The sequence below is a fragment of the Sus scrofa genome, chromosome Y, assembly GCF_000003025.6.
Source record: "Sus scrofa isolate TJ Tabasco breed Duroc chromosome Y, Sscrofa11.1, whole genome shotgun sequence".
Classification (NCBI taxonomy): domain Eukaryota; kingdom Metazoa; phylum Chordata; class Mammalia; order Artiodactyla; family Suidae; genus Sus; species Sus scrofa.
Window position 1 is genome coordinate 6,800,822 of NC_010462.3, and position 7,104 is coordinate 6,807,925.

Here is a 7,104-nt window from a genome sequence, read left to right on the forward strand (position 1 = left end):
GAAAATGATTTGCCTGCTCACAGCACTTCTGACACCCAGCGTGGGGCATTTCCACACCAAGGCATCCTCCAGTTCCCTTTGGACCCCAGCTGGGTGTCCTCCAATTTACCTCTCAAGGGACCCCAAGTTGTGGCAAACGTGTATTGAGAGGGGGTCCCAGGGCCCCAACACTGTCCCCCCTCACCACCAACCATAGGGCAGGATCCAGGTCACCCACACTTCTGTCCCAACTCCACCACAGGCTCCCCACAGCCCCCACAAAACATTTGACATACCTGTTGCTCATAAAGAGGTCAACACTAGAAAAGAAGGGCAAGAGCAAGGTTGGGGGAGTCCCCACGTGCAGGAGCTTGTCTTCATGGAGTTTGGGGTGCAGCACCCTGCCAACTGTGGACTCCCCAATCTGGAAGCTCTATGAACCGCTTTTGAGGGAGCTTCTGCCAAGTAGGACTGGTTATAAGCCTTGGCCTCTCAGCAACTCCCGAGGTTTGGGGTGGAGCTTAAAAAGCCAACCCTTGAATCACCTGGTGGGTTCCTGTGGCAACCAGCCCACCTCATTAGCATAAACCGCATTAGCATGAACACAGGTGTGCTTGGGTTTCTTAGGAAAAACCACAAGAGATGCTCTCCTCAAAAGGATCAAGAAATTGCTACGGTTCTTCGAGCTCTGTGCAAGGGACCAGGTCCTCAAGAATGAAGATGCTCCCTCAGTCAAATAACCATGTTTATCGCAAAAGAGATGACACAGAGCCGAAGCCACAACAAGATGGAGCCAGAGATGGGAGGGAGGTGGCCACCAGCCCAGGGCCAGCTGGAGCCCCCAGACCTGGAAGGGGCAGGAAGGACCCTCCCCTGGGGCCTCTGGAGGCAGTGGGGTTCTGGGATCCCTTGACCTCAGATGCCTGGTCTCCAGACTGGGGGAAGGTGGGTTCCTGGAATTTTAACCCACGTTATTTGTGGTCCTTTATTAGCACAAGCTCCAGCTCCACCCACCTGAAACCAATTTATAGAGCAGAGAAAAATCATTCCATGAGAATCAGCAAATGGAAATTACATTGCAGAGATACACCTGTGGGAGAAACCCCTAAACATGTATTTATTTATAGAGTCTGCAAACATCAACCTTGCCAAAGCAAAGCGTCTGCTCTTAAATGTTTGGGCACAAGAACTAGTCCCCAGTGTTGTCACCTCTTCCCTGTGTCAGACCCAAGTCATGAAATATTGTCAAGGTCATGAAGCCACAGCACAAAGTTTATAATCTTAGATGTACCACCAGCCCCAAAGCGTGTTCCAAATCCGTGCCTGCCCTGCACCAGCAACCCCACCTTGGTCCCTGGGACAGGTGAAGCCTTTTGTCCTTTTCTAACAGCCATGATATCCACCGAGGGTGTGAAGCACATGAGGACAGGATCTAATTGGTGTTTTACAGACTCCATTCTGATTATAGAGAGAAGAATGAATAACGGGGAGAAGGGTGAGACTCGGAGATCTGCCAGGAGATGTTTGATGGAAAAGTGGAAACAGATTTAATTGTTAAAGGAAAAATATTTCCCTGCTCACAGTTTACCTGACACCCAATCTGGTGCATTTTGACGCCAAGGAATCCTCCAGCTCCCTTTGGACCCCAGCTGGGTGTCCTCCAATTTCATTAACCTCTGAACGGACCCCAAGTTTGTATAAATGCCAAGTGGGGGCACAGCCCTGGAGGACGGACCCCCCCCATCACCACCAACCACAGACGGGGGTCCAGGTCACCCACACTTCTGTCCAACACCCCCCTACCCCATCCAGAAGGTCCCCATGGCCCAACCCTCAGAACTCAGGTAACAATTGACTTACCTGTTGCTGATAAAGCGATGAAAAGCCAGAAGGGGAGGGGGAGAGTGAGGTTTGGGGGTGGTGGTCTATCCCAAAGAAGCAAGAGATTCTGTCCCCATGGAGTTTGGGGTTCAGCACCTTCCCAACTGTGGGCTCCCCACCCCAGAAGCTCTCTGAAGCTCATTTTTAGGGGGTTTGCACTACTCAGGACTGATTAAAGCCTTGGCTTCTCAGCAGCCCTGGAGGTTGGGGGTGGAGCTAAAGAAGCCAACCCTTTCATCACCTGGTTGGTTCCCCTGGCAACCAGTACCAGCTCATTAGCATAAACAGGTGAGCTTGGATTTCTCTGGAAACACCAGTGATGCTCTGCTTAAAGGGATCAAGAAATTGCTAAGGTTTTTTGAGCTCTGTGCCAGGGACAATGTTCTCAAGGATGAAGATGCTCCCTAAATGGAATAACTATGTTTATCACAAAAGAGATGACAGAGCAGAAGCCACAGGAAGATGGAGCCAGAGCCGGGAGGGAGGTGGCCACCAGCCCAGGGTCAGCTGGAGCCCCCAGAAGCTGGAAGAGGCAGGAACACCTCCCTGGAGCTTCTGGAGGGAACAGGGCCCTGGGACCCCTTATCCTTAGACCTCTTGCTCTCCAGGATGGGGGAGGATGGATACTGTGGTTTTAACCCATGTGATTTGTGGTCATTAACACAACCCCACAAACCAAATTACAGAGCAAAGACTACAAATCACAAGTGTTACTGTTACTTCCTTGAGCCTCAACACATGCAATCTTACATTGCAGAGACACACCTGTCAGGAGAAACCAAAAAACAGGTAGCTTTATTTCCAGACACTGTGAGCCTCAGTCTTGCAAAAGCGAAGTGTTTGCTCTTAGATGGTTGGGCACACCGACAAGTCCCCAGTGTTGTCATCCCTTCCCTGTGTCAGACAGTAGTAATACAACACTGTCAACGTCGTGAAGCCATAGCACACAGATTATAACCCAAGATGTACCAGGGGGAGGTCGCAGCCAGCAGCCCCAAAGTGTGTTCCAAATCCGTGCCCACCCTGCACCAGCCACCCCGCTTGGGTCAGCAGAACAGGTGAAGCCATTTGTCCTTTCCTAACAGCCATGGAAACCACCAAGGGTTTGAGCAGGTTCAGGAATGATCTAATTGGTGTTTGAGCTGACTGCTTCTGACTTTTCAAGAAAGAAAGGCTCACAGGGAAAGGGAGAAATCAGGGAGGTCCTCCAAGTGGAGGTGTTTGCTCAAAAGGCGAAAATACATTGTTCATTATTAAAGAAAAATTGTTTCTCTGCTCACAGCGCTTCTGACACCCAATGTGGGGCCTTTCCACCGCGAGGAATCCTCCAGTTCCTTTCGGAACCCAGCTGGGTGTCCTCCAATTCAATTCACCTCAGATACAACCCCGAGTTTCTGGAAATATGTATCAAGAGTGGGGCTCAGTCCCCCAGGACTGCTCCCACTTTCACACCAACCACAGGTGGAACCCAGGTCACCCACACTTCTGCACAACCGCCTACAGACAGAAGGTTCCCACCTGCCTCCCCCCAGAACTCAGGGGGGAACTCTGATAAAGGGGTGAACAGCCAGAGGGGGAGGGCGAGGTTGAGGGGGGAGTGGGTGGGGGTCCCATATGTAGGAGCTTCTGTCTCCATGGAGTTTGAGGTGCAGCACCCTCCTAGCTGTGGTCTCCCCAACCCAGAAGCTCTCTGAACCAACATTGTAGAGAGCTTCCCCTCGGCAAGACTGATTAAAGCCTTGGCCCCTAAGCAGCTCTGGAGGTTGGGGGTGGAGCTAAAAAAGCCAACCCTTTCCTCACCTGGTTGGTTCCTCTGGCAACCAGCCCCACCTCATTAGCAGAAACAGATGTGCTTGGGTTTCTTAGGAAAACCAAAGATGTTCTGCTCAAAGGAGTCAAGAAATTGCTGTTTATTTTTTTAGGAGCTGTGTGCCAGGGACCAGGTCCTCCTGGAGGAAGATGCTCCCTAAATCCAATAACAAGTGGGCTTATACAGAGAACACACAGAGGATAGGCCACGAGAAGGGCCTGAGAGGAGTTCCCCCTGGATGAGGGGTCCCTCCATCCAAGGACAGTGTCCTCCTAAGAGACACAGGAGGAGACCCAGACACAGAGGAGAAGCCACGGGAAGGGTCTGAGAGGAGGTCCTCCTGGAAGAGGGGGTCCCTCCATCCAAGGACAGTATCCTCCTAAGAGACACAAGAGGAGACCCAGACACAGAGGAGAAGCCACGTGAAGATAGAGGCAGAAACAGGAGGGAGGCGGCCACCACCCCAGGGCCGCCTGGAGCCCCCAGACGCTGGAAGAGGCAGGAAGGACACTGCCCTGGAGCCTCTGGAGGGAGCACAGGGGATATAGGGGTTTTGCACCCCAAAATGTTGCCCACAAAGCAGAGCCTCAATATATACATATATGTAGACATATATACACACATGGGAATATCAGCAATAGAAAACAATGAATAATGCCTTTTGCAGCAACATGGTTGGAACTAGAGATTCTCATACTAAGTCAGTCAGACAGAGACAAATACCATATGATATCACTTACATCTGGAATCTAATAAGTCTGGCACAAATGAACCTGTCTACAGAACAGACACAGAGCCACAGACACGGGGAACAGATGTCTGGTGGCCAAGGGGGAGGGAGTGGGATGTCCGGGGAGTTTGGGGCTGGTAGATGCAAACGAGGACACTGAGAATGGATGAGCCATGAGGTCCTGCTGTCCAGCACAGGGAACTCTACCCGGTCTCTCGGGATAGACCAGGATGGGAGAGAATATGTAGAATCTAAAATACGGCACAAATGAACCATCTACAGAACAGACACAGACTCGCGGACATGGGGAAGAACCTTGTTGTTGCCAAGGGGATGAGGTGGGCTGGACGGGGAGTTTGGGGTCAGTAGATGCCAAGTATGACATTGAGCATGGATAAGAATATCGCTTATATCTGGAATCTAATAGATGGCACAAATGAACCTTTCCACAGAAGAGAAAATCATGGACTTGGAAAACAGACTTGTGGTTGCCAAGGGGGAGGAGGAGGGAGGGGGCGGATGGGGAGCTTGGGGTTCAGAGATGCAGACTATTGCCTTTGGAGTGGATGAGCAGTGGGATCCTGCTGTGTCGCACTGGGAACTCTGTCCAGTCGCTTGTGATGGAGCCTGATCATGGGAGAAAAAAGAATGTATACATATATGTGTGGCTGGGTCACCATGAAAATTGACAGAACACTGTAAACCAGCTCTCACAGGAAAAAATCATTATATAAAATAAAAGAGAGAGCGAGAGAGAATGAAATAGCAGGAGCTCCCGATGTGGTGTAGTGAAATGAATGTGACTAGGAACCATGACGTTTCGGGCTCCATCTCTGACCTCGCTCAGTGGGTTAAGGATCTGGCTTCCGTGCATTGGGGTGTAGATTGCAGATGCAGCTGGGATCCAGCATGGCTCTTGGTTGTGGTGTAGACCTGCAGTCTCAGCCCCAAATCCACCCCTAGCCTGGGAAGCTCCATATGCTGTGGGTGTGGCCCCAAAAAGCCAAAAAAAAAAAAAAGCGGTAAGTGTGCATCTGATGAAATGCGGTTATCAGACCTTGTTTGTGGGCTTTGATGATTTTAACCCAGCTCTCTGAGGGTCTCCATTTTTCCTACATTAAGACAATTGTTTCGGGCACCTGAGGATTCAGGGAGGGGCTGTGTTTACGCATGTGTGTCGCCAGCCGTTTCGTGAGCTGGCAAGGAGCCCAGGTGTCTTTTCTGCTCAGCGAGCACCTCAGCCTTCAGCCCCCAGGGCTGAGCACCTGCCACGTGTGTGCGGGGCACCCAGGCCTCCTGCAGCAGCGGGGAACATGGGGCTGTGGTGTCTCCATTGGAACAAATCGCTGTGCAGAGCAGCTGAGGGGCTCTGTCACCCACAGGTCACCCCAGAGCATGGTGCAGAGTCTGGGCTTCTGAGTGAATTCCCCCCCCCCTCGTGAGTCTCCTCACTTTGCCGTGAAAGCTTCTGAGGGTGAGGGGGCCCCTCTCTATGTATCCGTGATGGTGGTTGTCCTGCATCTGTGAGTCTCTGAGTGTGTCTGTGTGTATGTGTTTATTCCTGCATCTCTGTGTCTGGGTGTGACTATATTTATTCCTGCACCTGTGTGTGTCTGTGATGCATCTGTCTGAGCCTTTATTACTGCATCGGTGTACCTCTGCAATTGTGTCTATTTACTCCTGCATCTGTGTGTCTGTGTGTGACTATATTTATTCATCATGTACCTGTGTGTCTGTGTTTATAGGTCTGCGTGTGTATTTATTCCTGCATCTGGGCATCTGTGTTCATAGGTCTGGGTGTGTTTAACAGTGTGTCCCTCTGTGTCTGTGCATGTCCCTGTGGCCGCCCCCACCCTCAAGCCTCTCCCTGCAGCCCCTTGTCATCCCCCCTCCCTCCACAGCTGTGTCACCCAGGATGGTCTCTCTGGGCCCAGGGGGCTCTGCCTCTGAAGCTTGATTTGGGGGCGATGCTGCATTTCCTGCAGTGCTGTGTGAGCCCTCTTTCCTGCTGTGCAGGGTCCTCCTGTTTCAGGCAGTGAGGACATGGGGCTGGGGTGGCTGGGATTGGACAGAGTTTCCATAGGAAGCTGAGCATATAGCGGTCTCCCCTCCTAAGAGAACCAGACGCCCAGAAACAGCCCAGCCCTGCACGGTGACGCTGGGGGACAGGGTCGCCTACTGCCTCGGCAGGGATGGTTCATCAGGCAGTAGATGCCTCTCTGACATCAGGCTTATCATGGTGGTGGGGTTTTTGTTTTTGTTTTTTTGGTCTTTTTAGTGTCACACCTGCAGCGTAGGGAAGTTCCCAGGCTAGGGGTTGAATCGGAGCTGCAGCTGCTGGCCTACACCACAGCCACAGCAACTCGGGATCCAAGCCCCGTCTGAGACCTACACCACACCTCGCAGCAACAGCAGATCCCCAACCCACTGATTGAGGCCTGGGATCGAACCAGCGTCCTCACAGATACTAGTTGTGTTCTTAATGTGCTGAGCCACAGCGGGAACTCGTGTGTGGTGTTTCTTACCTCCCGGTAGCCCCTCTCTATTCCCAGAAGAATTGACGCTCACACACAAGGACGAGCCGGCGAGTGGCACCAACAGACGGTGCCCGCCCTACAGAGGACTTTTCCTGTGACGCTTCATCGACCTGGACCTGCACAGCACGTGGGGTCCTGGATGAAAACATCAACAGTTTCTCCTCCAC

General features: G+C 51.9%; 1 long non-coding RNA gene across 1 annotated transcript; it reads right to left on the bottom strand.

Annotated features, from left to right (window-relative positions):
• On the bottom strand, window positions 1,065-3,558 carry LOC110257940. The gene is made up of 2 exons (XR_002340937.1): window positions 1,840-3,558; window positions 1,065-1,437 (listed from the first exon to the last, which is right to left on the bottom strand). It is a non-coding gene; the product is annotated as an uncharacterized LOC110257940 (long non-coding RNA).